Consider the following 12997-nt stretch of genomic DNA (forward strand, 5'->3'; position numbering starts at 1 on the left):
AAAGGTAACGCATGCGCAATTAATTTCTTCTATATTACATATAAAATAGTTGAAGTTCGATATCAATTTAACACCATGATCAAGCGCATACCCACTATATCATCATACATCATTGGAAAGATTAATGCATAATCTTTTGAAAAAAATGCATGTCATTAAATTCTATACGCGCAAACTCAAAATATTTACCTTAGAATAGGCAAACCGGTTTTGACAGCTGTGCAGACAACATTTTGGGCTCAAATAGTATGACCTACTTTCGAAGCCGGGGAACCATCAACACAAAAAGTAGAGCACAAAAATGGCTTATTTTCTTATTGCTTACAAATATACCTTCAAGTTGATACCAAAACCAACCATTTGCAATGTATTTTACAATCCGAGGCAGCATGCACTCAACAATGTGTGCTAAGTATCAAACTGACTGCATGTAACCCTAAAAACAGGAGTTCCGGTTTGGGGTTATGTGACCTTTAAGAGAACCCAACCCCTTCAAATTTAAATTAAAGGCACTTTTCCCACAGGTATAATCTGTTTTGAGAAAGATCACAAAGTTCCGGTACAATGACACACCAGATTAATTCATAAAAGTTGCCGTTGAAAGCGCCATGCGTAACAGCGTTTCGCGTCAAGAATTAAGGTAGAAAAGCCAAACTCGGGTTACATCATACATGCAGCACTTAGACTCCATACAAGGCATGTCTTTCGATTCTAATAGGCAAAGCTTATCTTACATATGGCTTAATAAGTGAAAAAAATCATCAATGGCAATATTTGTGCATCAAAGCAGGTTTTGAACTGGATTCGAACAAACTTTTTATATTTTTTTTTGCACATTTTAGGTAAAATCCATGTAGAAGCAGCAATGCTGATGTCATTTGACCCAACAAAAGGGCTCGCTTGCATGGAAAAACAACACACTTGGCTTCCTGACTAAAAAAAGTCATCGTCAGACATGAGCTTTAAGTCTTTTGTCACACCTGGACCTATGATTCCTCGGCTCGAGTTCCGTCTAGGGCAGGCTCCGGAAAGTGTCAGTCTGGCCCGGGTGCTCAATTCCGTGTAATCTGAGAAAACAAAAAGGTTTTTTGTGCGCATTTGCCCATTACGGTGCCAACTAATGTAAGTTAGATACAATTAGAGTAAGCTTTCAATAGTCTTTCTCGCTTTATTTGCTGCAAATGGTTAATTCACCACGCCGGCATCACATTGTCGGGCACACCGGCAAAGTTATCGCCACAAAGTTTGGTTTCAGAGCTGCAGTCAATGTAAAACACACAAATTTCCTAATTTTGGTGACAAAAGTGTGCCAGGATATCAAAGAAATCATTTTACAATAGATTTAATTGAAAATAACGGCGTACTAACCTGCAAAGACACCGATCCTCTCGACACGACTGGGCGAGTGTTGAGGGCCGTCTCCGAATCAGTCACACTGTACAGTTTTTGATGGCCTGTCACTTCAGCCGGACTTGTAAACCAATTGGACGACAGTTCAGGCAGAGCTATAGACCCATTTCGACACCGCCTACAAATGCACACTTAGGTTTACGCATAATATTAAGGTCACTTAAATACAGATTCCCTGGTGTTTTTCATGCAGGGTCTATCGCAACAACATTCTTCCAGGAAAGAAAGCATAATATTATTATCATTTTTGTGTTTTCAGCTGAATACTTGATTTTACTTGAACTCAGCGAGATATCCAAACAGGTAAAATAAGGCAAGTAGTGTTATTCTGAGTAGATCTGCCTGAATGGGTTGAAGGCGAAGGCGGATAGAAGTGTAGGTCCAAAATTGGCGGGCATTTTTAACAGAAAAAGGCTCAAAAAGTAAACAATAATAATAAATACAGATGAAATAAAGACATGCATTAGGTTCATTATTGAGATTGATGCAAATTAATGTCAAAATGGCACTGAAAAACAATACCGGGTGTTTAAGTAGTCTTAGAATATGTCTCCGGAACAGGTTTCGGTGTGATTTTCCAGCATTTACCCCCCTTATGACCCCAAGTGCAACAGCCCAATTGCAAACAGCCCTTATTTGGGTCAAAATGACATCTGGCAGTTATGTTTTGCAATACAGAGAGTTTTTGATGGTCAAATGTCAAAATTCTGGCAGACGACTAACTTGGTCGGATGTGCTTAAAGGTAACGCATGCGCAATTAATTTCCTTCTATATTACATATAAAATAGTTGAAGTTCGATATCAATTTTTACCATGATCAAGCGCATACCCACTATATCATCATACATCATTGGAAAGATTAATGCATAATCTTTTGAAAAAAATGCATGTCATTAAATTCTATACGCGCAAACTCAAAATATTTACCTTAGAATAGGCAAACCGGTTTTGACAGCTGTGCAGACAACCATTTTGGGCTCAAATAGTATGACCTACTTTCGAAGCCGGGAACCATCAACACAAAAAGTAGAGCACAAAAATGGCTTATTTTCTTATTGCTTACAAATATACCTTCAAGTTGATACCAAAACCAACCATTTGCAATGTATTTTACAAATCCGAGGCAGCATGCACTCAACAATGTGTGCTAAGTATCAAACTGACTGCATGTAACCCTAAAAACAGGAGTTCCGGTTTGGGGTTATGTGACCTTTAAGAGAACCCAACCCCTTCAAATTTAAATTAAAGGCACTTTTCCCACAGGTATAATCTGTTTTGAGAAAGATCACAAAGTTCCGGTACAATGACACACAGATTAATTCATAAAAGTTGCCGTTGAAAGCGCCATGCGTAACAGCGTTTCGCGTCAAGAATTAAGGTAGAAAAGCCAAACTCGGTTACATCATACATGCAGCACTTAGACTCCATACAAGGCATGTCTTTCGATTCTAATAGGCAAAGCTTATCTTACATATGGCTTAATAAGTGAAAAAAATCATCAATGGCAATATTTGTGCATCAAAGCAGGTTTTGAACTGGATTCGAACAAACTTTTTATATTTTTTTTGCACATTTTAGGTAAAATCCATGTAGAAGCAGCAATGCTGATGTCATTTGACCCAACAAAAGGGCTCGCTTGCATGGAAAAACAACACACTTGGCTTCCTGACTAAAAAAAGTCATCGTCAGACATGAGCTTTAAGTCTTTTGTCACACCTGGACCTATGATTCCTCGGCTCGAGTTCCGTCTAGGGCAGGCTCCGGAAAGTGTCAGTCTGGCCCGGGTGCTCAATTCCGTGTAATCTGAGAAAACAAAAAAGGTTTTTTGTGCGCATTTGCCCATTACGGTGCCAACTAATGTAAGTTAGATACAATTAGAGTAAGCTTTCAATAGTCTTTCTCGCTTTATTTGCTGCAAATGGTTAATTCACCACGCCGGCATCACATTGTCGGGCACACCGGCAAAGTTATCGCCACAAAGTTTGGTTTCAGAGCTGCAGTCAATGTAAAACACACAAATTTCCTAATTTTGGTGACAAAAGTGTGCCAGGATATCAAAGAAATCATTTTACAATAGATTTAATTGAAAATAACGGCGTACTAACCTGCAAAGACACCGATCCTCTCGACACGACTGGGCGAGTGTTGAGGGCCGTCTCCGAATCAGTCACACTGTACAGTTTTTGATGGCCTGTCACTTCAGCCGGACTTGTAAACCAATTGGACGACAGTTCAGGCAGAGCTATAGACCCATTTCGACACCGCCTACAAATGCACACTTAGGTTTACGCATAATATTAAGGTCACTTAAATACAGATTCCCTGGTGTTTTTCATGCAGGGTCTATCGCAACAACATTCTTCCAGGAAAGAAAGCATAATATTATTATCATTTTTGTGTTTTCAGCTGAATACTTGATTTTACTTGAACTCAGCGAGATATCCAAACAGGTAAAATAAGGCAAAGTAGTGTTATTCTGAGTAGATCTGCCTGAATGGGTTGAAGGCGAAGGCGGATAGAAGTGTAGGTCCAAAATTGGCGGGCATTTTTAACAGAAAAAGGCTCAAAAAGTAAACAATAATAATAAATACAGATGAAATAAAGACATGCATTAGGTTCATTATTGAGATTGATGCAAATTAATGTCAAAATGGCACTGAAAAACAATACCGGGTGTTTAAGTAGTCTTAGAATATGTCTCCGGAACAGGTTTCGGTGTGATTTTCCAGCATTTACCCCCCTTATGACCCCAAGTGCAACAGCCCAATTGCAAACAGCCCTTATTTGGGTCAAAATGACATCTGGCAGTTATGTTTTGCAATACAGAGAGTTTTTGATGGTCAAATGTCAAAATTCTGGCAGACGACTAACTTGGTCGGATGTGCTTAAAGGTAACGCATGCGCAATTAATTTCCTTCTATATTACATATAAAATAGTTGAAGTTCGATATCAATTTTTACCATGATCAAGCGCATACCCACTATATCATCATACATCATTGGAAAGATTAATGCATAATCTTTTGAAAAAAATGCATGTCATTAAATTCTATACGCGCAAACTCAAAATATTTACCTTAGAATAGGCAAACCGGTTTTGACAGCTGTGCAGACAACCATTTTGGGCTCAAATAGTATGACCTACTTTCGAAGCCGGGAACCATCAACACAAAAAGTAGAGCACAAAAATGGCTTATTTTCTTATTGCTTACAAATATACCTTCAAGTTGATACCAAAACCAACCATTTGCAATGTATTTTACAAATCCGAGGCAGCATGCACTCAACAATGTGTGCTAAGTATCAAACTGACTGCATGTAACCCTAAAAACAGGAGTTCCGGTTTGGGGTTATGTGACCTTTAAGAGAACCCAACCCCTTCAAATTTAAATTAAAGGCACTTTTCCCACAGGTATAATCTGTTTTGAGAAAGATCACAAAGTTCCGGTACAATGACACACAGATTAATTCATAAAAGTTGCCGTTGAAAGCGCCATGCGTAACAGCGTTTCGCGTCAAGAATTAAGGTAGAAAAGCCAAACTCGGTTACATCATACATGCAGCACTTAGACTCCATACAAGGCATGTCTTTCGATTCTAATAGGCAAAGCTTATCTTACATATGGCTTAATAAGTGAAAAAAATCATCAATGGCAATATTTGTGCATCAAAGCAGGTTTTGAACTGGATTCGAACAAACTTTTTATATTTTTTTTGCACATTTTAGGTAAAATCCATGTAGAAGCAGCAATGCTGATGTCATTTGACCCAACAAAAGGGCTCGCTTGCATGGAAAAACAACACACTTGGCTTCCTGACTAAAAAAAGTCATCGTCAGACATGAGCTTTAAGTCTTTTGTCACACCTGGACCTATGATTCCTCGGCTCGAGTTCCGTCTAGGGCAGGCTCCGGAAAGTGTCAGTCTGGCCCGGGTGCTCAATTCCGTGTAATCTGAGAAAACAAAAAAGGTTTTTTGTGCGCATTTGCCCATTACGGTGCCAACTAATGTAAGTTAGATACAATTAGAGTAAGCTTTCAATAGTCTTTCTCGCTTTATTTGCTGCAAATGGTTAATTCACCACGCCGGCATCACATTGTCGGGCACACCGGCAAAGTTATCGCCACAAAGTTTGGTTTCAGAGCTGCAGTCAATGTAAAACACACAAATTTCCTAATTTTGGTGACAAAAGTGTGCCAGGATATCAAAGAAATCATTTTACAATAGATTTAATTGAAAATAACGGCGTACTAACCTGCAAAGACACCGATCCTCTCGACACGACTGGGCGAGTGTTGAGGGCCGTCTCCGAATCAGTCACACTGTACAGTTTTTGATGGCCTGTCACTTCAGCCGGACTTGTAAACCAATTGGACGACAGTTCAGGCAGAGCTATAGACCCATTTCGACACCGCCTACAAATGCACACTTAGGTTTACGCATAATATTAAGGTCACTTAAATACAGATTCCCTGGTGTTTTTCATGCAGGGTCTATCGCAACAACATTCTTCCAGGAAAGAAAGCATAATATTATTATCATTTTTGTGTTTTCAGCTGAATACTTGATTTTACTTGAACTCAGCGAGATATCCAAACAGGTAAAATAAGGCAAAGTAGTGTTATTCTGAGTAGATCTGCCTGAATGGGTTGAAGGCGAAGGCGGATAGAAGTGTAGGTCCAAAATTGGCGGGCATTTTTAACAGAAAAAGGCTCAAAAAGTAAACAATAATAATAAATACAGATGAAATAAAGACATGCATTAGGTTCATTATTGAGATTGATGCAAATTAATGTCAAAATGGCACTGAAAAACAATACCGGGTGTTTAAGTAGTCTTAGAATATGTCTCCGGAACAGGTTTCGGTGTGATTTTCCAGCATTTACCCCCCTTATGACCCCAAGTGCAACAGCCCAATTGCAAACAGCCCTTATTTGGGTCAAAATGACATCTGGCAGTTATGTTTTGCAATACAGAGAGTTTTTGATGGTCAAATGTCAAAATTCTGGCAGACGACTAACTTGGTCGGATGTGCTTAAAGGTAACGCATGCGCAATTAATTTCCTTCTATATTACATATAAAATAGTTGAAGTTCGATATCAATTTTTACCATGATCAAGCGCATACCCACTATATCATCATACATCATTGGAAAGATTAATGCATAATCTTTTGAAAAAAATGCATGTCATTAAATTCTATACGCGCAAACTCAAAATATTTACCTTAGAATAGGCAAACCGGTTTTGACAGCTGTGCAGACAACCATTTTGGGCTCAAATAGTATGACCTACTTTCGAAGCCGGGAACCATCAACACAAAAAGTAGAGCACAAAAATGGCTTATTTTCTTATTGCTTACAAATATACCTTCAAGTTGATACCAAAACCAACCATTTGCAATGTATTTTACAAATCCGAGGCAGCATGCACTCAACAATGTGTGCTAAGTATCAAACTGACTGCATGTAACCCTAAAAACAGGAGTTCCGGTTTGGGGTTATGTGACCTTTAAGAGAACCCAACCCCTTCAAATTTAAATTAAAGGCACTTTTCCCACAGGTATAATCTGTTTTGAGAAAGATCACAAAGTTCCGGTACAATGACACACAGATTAATTCATAAAAGTTGCCGTTGAAAGCGCCATGCGTAACAGCGTTTCGCGTCAAGAATTAAGGTAGAAAAGCCAAACTCGGTTACATCATACATGCAGCACTTAGACTCCATACAAGGCATGTCTTTCGATTCTAATAGGCAAAGCTTATCTTACATATGGCTTAATAAGTGAAAAAAATCATCAATGGCAATATTTGTGCATCAAAGCAGGTTTTGAACTGGATTCGAACAAACTTTTTATATTTTTTTTGCACATTTTAGGTAAAATCCATGTAGAAGCAGCAATGCTGATGTCATTTGACCCAACAAAAGGGCTCGCTTGCATGGAAAAACAACACACTTGGCTTCCTGACTAAAAAAAGTCATCGTCAGACATGAGCTTTAAGTCTTTTGTCACACCTGGACCTATGATTCCTCGGCTCGAGTTCCGTCTAGGGCAGGCTCCGGAAAGTGTCAGTCTGGCCCGGGTGCTCAATTCCGTGTAATCTGAGAAAACAAAAAAGGTTTTTTGTGCGCATTTGCCCATTACGGTGCCAACTAATGTAAGTTAGATACAATTAGAGTAAGCTTTCAATAGTCTTTCTCGCTTTATTTGCTGCAAATGGTTAATTCACCACGCCGGCATCACATTGTCGGGCACACCGGCAAAGTTATCGCCACAAAGTTTGGTTTCAGAGCTGCAGTCAATGTAAAACACACAAATTTCCTAATTTTGGTGACAAAAGTGTGCCAGGATATCAAAGAAATCATTTTACAATAGATTTAATTGAAAATAACGGCGTACTAACCTGCAAAGACACCGATCCTCTCGACACGACTGGGCGAGTGTTGAGGGCCGTCTCCGAATCAGTCACACTGTACAGTTTTTGATGGCCTGTCACTTCAGCCGGACTTGTAAACCAATTGGACGACAGTTCAGGCAGAGCTATAGACCCATTTCGACACCGCCTACAAATGCACACTTAGGTTTACGCATAATATTAAGGTCACTTAAATACAGATTCCCTGGTGTTTTTCATGCAGGGTCTATCGCAACAACATTCTTCCAGGAAAGAAAGCATAATATTATTATCATTTTTGTGTTTTCAGCTGAATACTTGATTTTACTTGAACTCAGCGAGATATCCAAACAGGTAAAATAAGGCAAAGTAGTGTTATTCTGAGTAGATCTGCCTGAATGGGTTGAAGGCGAAGGCGGATAGAAGTGTAGGTCCAAAATTGGCGGGCATTTTTAACAGAAAAAGGCTCAAAAAGTAAACAATAATAATAAATACAGATGAAATAAAGACATGCATTAGGTTCATTATTGAGATTGATGCAAATTAATGTCAAAATGGCACTGAAAAACAATACCGGGTGTTTAAGTAGTCTTAGAATATGTCTCCGGAACAGGTTTCGGTGTGATTTTCCAGCATTTACCCCCCTTATGACCCCAAGTGCAACAGCCCAATTGCAAACAGCCCTTATTTGGGTCAAAATGACATCTGGCAGTTATGTTTTGCAATACAGAGAGTTTTTGATGGTCAAATGTCAAAATTCTGGCAGACGACTAACTTGGTCGGATGTGCTTAAAGGTAACGCATGCGCAATTAATTTCCTTCTATATTACATATAAAATAGTTGAAGTTCGATATCAATTTTTACCATGATCAAGCGCATACCCACTATATCATCATACATCATTGGAAAGATTAATGCATAATCTTTTGAAAAAAATGCATGTCATTAAATTCTATACGCGCAAACTCAAAATATTTACCTTAGAATAGGCAAACCGGTTTTGACAGCTGTGCAGACAACCATTTTGGGCTCAAATAGTATGACCTACTTTCGAAGCCGGGAACCATCAACACAAAAAGTAGAGCACAAAAATGGCTTATTTTCTTATTGCTTACAAATATACCTTCAAGTTGATACCAAAACCAACCATTTGCAATGTATTTTACAAATCCGAGGCAGCATGCACTCAACAATGTGTGCTAAGTATCAAACTGACTGCATGTAACCCTAAAAACAGGAGTTCCGGTTTGGGGTTATGTGACCTTTAAGAGAACCCAACCCCTTCAAATTTAAATTAAAGGCACTTTTCCCACAGGTATAATCTGTTTTGAGAAAGATCACAAAGTTCCGGTACAATGACACACAGATTAATTCATAAAAGTTGCCGTTGAAAGCGCCATGCGTAACAGCGTTTCGCGTCAAGAATTAAGGTAGAAAAGCCAAACTCGGTTACATCATACATGCAGCACTTAGACTCCATACAAGGCATGTCTTTCGATTCTAATAGGCAAAGCTTATCTTACATATGGCTTAATAAGTGAAAAAAATCATCAATGGCAATATTTGTGCATCAAAGCAGGTTTTGAACTGGATTCGAACAAACTTTTTATATTTTTTTTGCACATTTTAGGTAAAATCCATGTAGAAGCAGCAATGCTGATGTCATTTGACCCAACAAAAGGGCTCGCTTGCATGGAAAAACAACACACTTGGCTTCCTGACTAAAAAAAGTCATCGTCAGACATGAGCTTTAAGTCTTTTGTCACACCTGGACCTATGATTCCTCGGCTCGAGTTCCGTCTAGGGCAGGCTCCGGAAAGTGTCAGTCTGGCCCGGGTGCTCAATTCCGTGTAATCTGAGAAAACAAAAAAGGTTTTTTGTGCGCATTTGCCCATTACGGTGCCAACTAATGTAAGTTAGATACAATTAGAGTAAGCTTTCAATAGTCTTTCTCGCTTTATTTGCTGCAAATGGTTAATTCACCACGCCGGCATCACATTGTCGGGCACACCGGCAAAGTTATCGCCACAAAGTTTGGTTTCAGAGCTGCAGTCAATGTAAAACACACAAATTTCCTAATTTTGGTGACAAAAGTGTGCCAGGATATCAAAGAAATCATTTTACAATAGATTTAATTGAAAATAACGGCGTACTAACCTGCAAAGACACCGATCCTCTCGACACGACTGGGCGAGTGTTGAGGGCCGTCTCCGAATCAGTCACACTGTACAGTTTTTGATGGCCTGTCACTTCAGCCGGACTTGTAAACCAATTGGACGACAGTTCAGGCAGAGCTATAGACCCATTTCGACACCGCCTACAAATGCACACTTAGGTTTACGCATAATATTAAGGTCACTTAAATACAGATTCCCTGGTGTTTTTCATGCAGGGTCTATCGCAACAACATTCTTCCAGGAAAGAAAGCATAATATTATTATCATTTTTGTGTTTTCAGCTGAATACTTGATTTTACTTGAACTCAGCGAGATATCCAAACAGGTAAAATAAGGCAAAGTAGTGTTATTCTGAGTAGATCTGCCTGAATGGGTTGAAGGCGAAGGCGGATAGAAGTGTAGGTCCAAAATTGGCGGGCATTTTTAACAGAAAAAGGCTCAAAAAGTAAACAATAATAATAAATACAGATGAAATAAAGACATGCATTAGGTTCATTATTGAGATTGATGCAAATTAATGTCAAAATGGCACTGAAAAACAATACCGGGTGTTTAAGTAGTCTTAGAATATGTCTCCGGAACAGGTTTCGGTGTGATTTTCCAGCATTTACCCCCCTTATGACCCCAAGTGCAACAGCCCAATTGCAAACAGCCCTTATTTGGGTCAAAATGACATCTGGCAGTTATGTTTTGCAATACAGAGAGTTTTTGATGGTCAAATGTCAAAATTCTGGCAGACGACTAACTTGGTCGGATGTGCTTAAAGGTAACGCATGCGCAATTAATTTCCTTCTATATTACATATAAAATAGTTGAAGTTCGATATCAATTTTTACCATGATCAAGCGCATACCCACTATATCATCATACATCATTGGAAAGATTAATGCATAATCTTTTGAAAAAAATGCATGTCATTAAATTCTATACGCGCAAACTCAAAATATTTACCTTAGAATAGGCAAACCGGTTTTGACAGCTGTGCAGACAACCATTTTGGGCTCAAATAGTATGACCTACTTTCGAAGCCGGGAACCATCAACACAAAAAGTAGAGCACAAAAATGGCTTATTTTCTTATTGCTTACAAATATACCTTCAAGTTGATACCAAAACCAACCATTTGCAATGTATTTTACAAATCCGAGGCAGCATGCACTCAACAATGTGTGCTAAGTATCAAACTGACTGCATGTAACCCTAAAAACAGGAGTTCCGGTTTGGGGTTATGTGACCTTTAAGAGAACCCAACCCCTTCAAATTTAAATTAAAGGCACTTTTCCCACAGGTATAATCTGTTTTGAGAAAGATCACAAAGTTCCGGTACAATGACACACAGATTAATTCATAAAAGTTGCCGTTGAAAGCGCCATGCGTAACAGCGTTTCGCGTCAAGAATTAAGGTAGAAAAGCCAAACTCGGTTACATCATACATGCAGCACTTAGACTCCATACAAGGCATGTCTTTCGATTCTAATAGGCAAAGCTTATCTTACATATGGCTTAATAAGTGAAAAAAATCATCAATGGCAATATTTGTGCATCAAAGCAGGTTTTGAACTGGATTCGAACAAACTTTTTATATTTTTTTTGCACATTTTAGGTAAAATCCATGTAGAAGCAGCAATGCTGATGTCATTTGACCCAACAAAAGGGCTCGCTTGCATGGAAAAACAACACACTTGGCTTCCTGACTAAAAAAAGTCATCGTCAGACATGAGCTTTAAGTCTTTTGTCACACCTGGACCTATGATTCCTCGGCTCGAGTTCCGTCTAGGGCAGGCTCCGGAAAGTGTCAGTCTGGCCCGGGTGCTCAATTCCGTGTAATCTGAGAAAACAAAAAAGGTTTTTTGTGCGCATTTGCCCATTACGGTGCCAACTAATGTAAGTTAGATACAATTAGAGTAAGCTTTCAATAGTCTTTCTCGCTTTATTTGCTGCAAATGGTTAATTCACCACGCCGGCATCACATTGTCGGGCACACCGGCAAAGTTATCGCCACAAAGTTTGGTTTCAGAGCTGCAGTCAATGTAAAACACACAAATTTCCTAATTTTGGTGACAAAAGTGTGCCAGGATATCAAAGAAATCATTTTACAATAGATTTAATTGAAAATAACGGCGTACTAACCTGCAAAGACACCGATCCTCTCGACACGACTGGGCGAGTGTTGAGGGCCGTCTCCGAATCAGTCACACTGTACAGTTTTTGATGGCCTGTCACTTCAGCCGGACTTGTAAACCAATTGGACGACAGTTCAGGCAGAGCTATAGACCCATTTCGACACCGCCTACAAATGCACACTTAGGTTTACGCATAATATTAAGGTCACTTAAATACAGATTCCCTGGTGTTTTTCATGCAGGGTCTATCGCAACAACATTCTTCCAGGAAAGAAAGCATAATATTATTATCATTTTTGTGTTTTCAGCTGAATACTTGATTTTACTTGAACTCAGCGAGATATCCAAACAGGTAAAATAAGGCAAAGTAGTGTTATTCTGAGTAGATCTGCCTGAATGGGTTGAAGGCGAAGGCGGATAGAAGTGTAGGTCCAAAATTGGCGGGCATTTTTAACAGAAAAAGGCTCAAAAAGTAAACAATAATAATAAATACAGATGAAATAAAGACATGCATTAGGTTCATTATTGAGATTGATGCAAATTAATGTCAAAATGGCACTGAAAAACAATACCGGGTGTTTAAGTAGTCTTAGAATATGTCTCCGGAACAGGTTTCGGTGTGATTTTCCAGCATTTACCCCCCTTATGACCCCAAGTGCAACAGCCCAATTGCAAACAGCCCTTATTTGGGTCAAAATGACATCTGGCAGTTATGTTTTGCAATACAGAGAGTTTTTGATGGTCAAATGTCAAAATTCTGGCAGACGACTAACTTGGTCGGATGTGCTTAAAGGTAACGCATGCGCAATTAATTTCCTTCTATATTACATATAAAATAGTTGAAGTTCGATATCAATTTTTACCATGATCAAGCGCATACCCACTATATCAT

At 39.0% G+C, this 12997-nt stretch overlaps 1 long non-coding RNA gene across 8 annotated transcripts; it reads right to left on the reverse strand.

The window, feature by feature from the left end:
* Positions 1 to 666: 666 nt before the first annotated feature.
* On the reverse strand, positions 667 to 12333 carry LOC127832386 (uncharacterized). 8 transcript variants are annotated; one of them, XR_008026820.1, is made up of 12 exons: positions 12113 to 12332; positions 11724 to 11810; positions 9964 to 10123; positions 9575 to 9661; positions 7815 to 7974; positions 7426 to 7512; positions 5666 to 5825; positions 5277 to 5363; positions 3517 to 3676; positions 3128 to 3214; positions 1369 to 1528; positions 667 to 1067 (listed from the first exon to the last, which is right to left on the reverse strand). It is a non-coding gene; the product is annotated as an uncharacterized LOC127832386 (long non-coding RNA). The 8 variants fall into 8 exon arrangements; XR_008026821.1 differs by lacking the exons at positions 9575 to 9661; positions 9964 to 10123 and having other exon boundaries at positions 12113 to 12333; XR_008026824.1 differs by lacking the exons at positions 7426 to 7512; positions 7815 to 7974 and having other exon boundaries at positions 12113 to 12333.
* Between the last annotated feature and the right edge of the window lie 664 nt (positions 12334 to 12997).

Source organism: Dreissena polymorpha, chromosome 1 (genome assembly GCF_020536995.1).
Source record: "Dreissena polymorpha isolate Duluth1 chromosome 1, UMN_Dpol_1.0, whole genome shotgun sequence".
Taxonomy (NCBI): Eukaryota; Metazoa; Mollusca; class Bivalvia; order Myida; family Dreissenidae; genus Dreissena; species Dreissena polymorpha.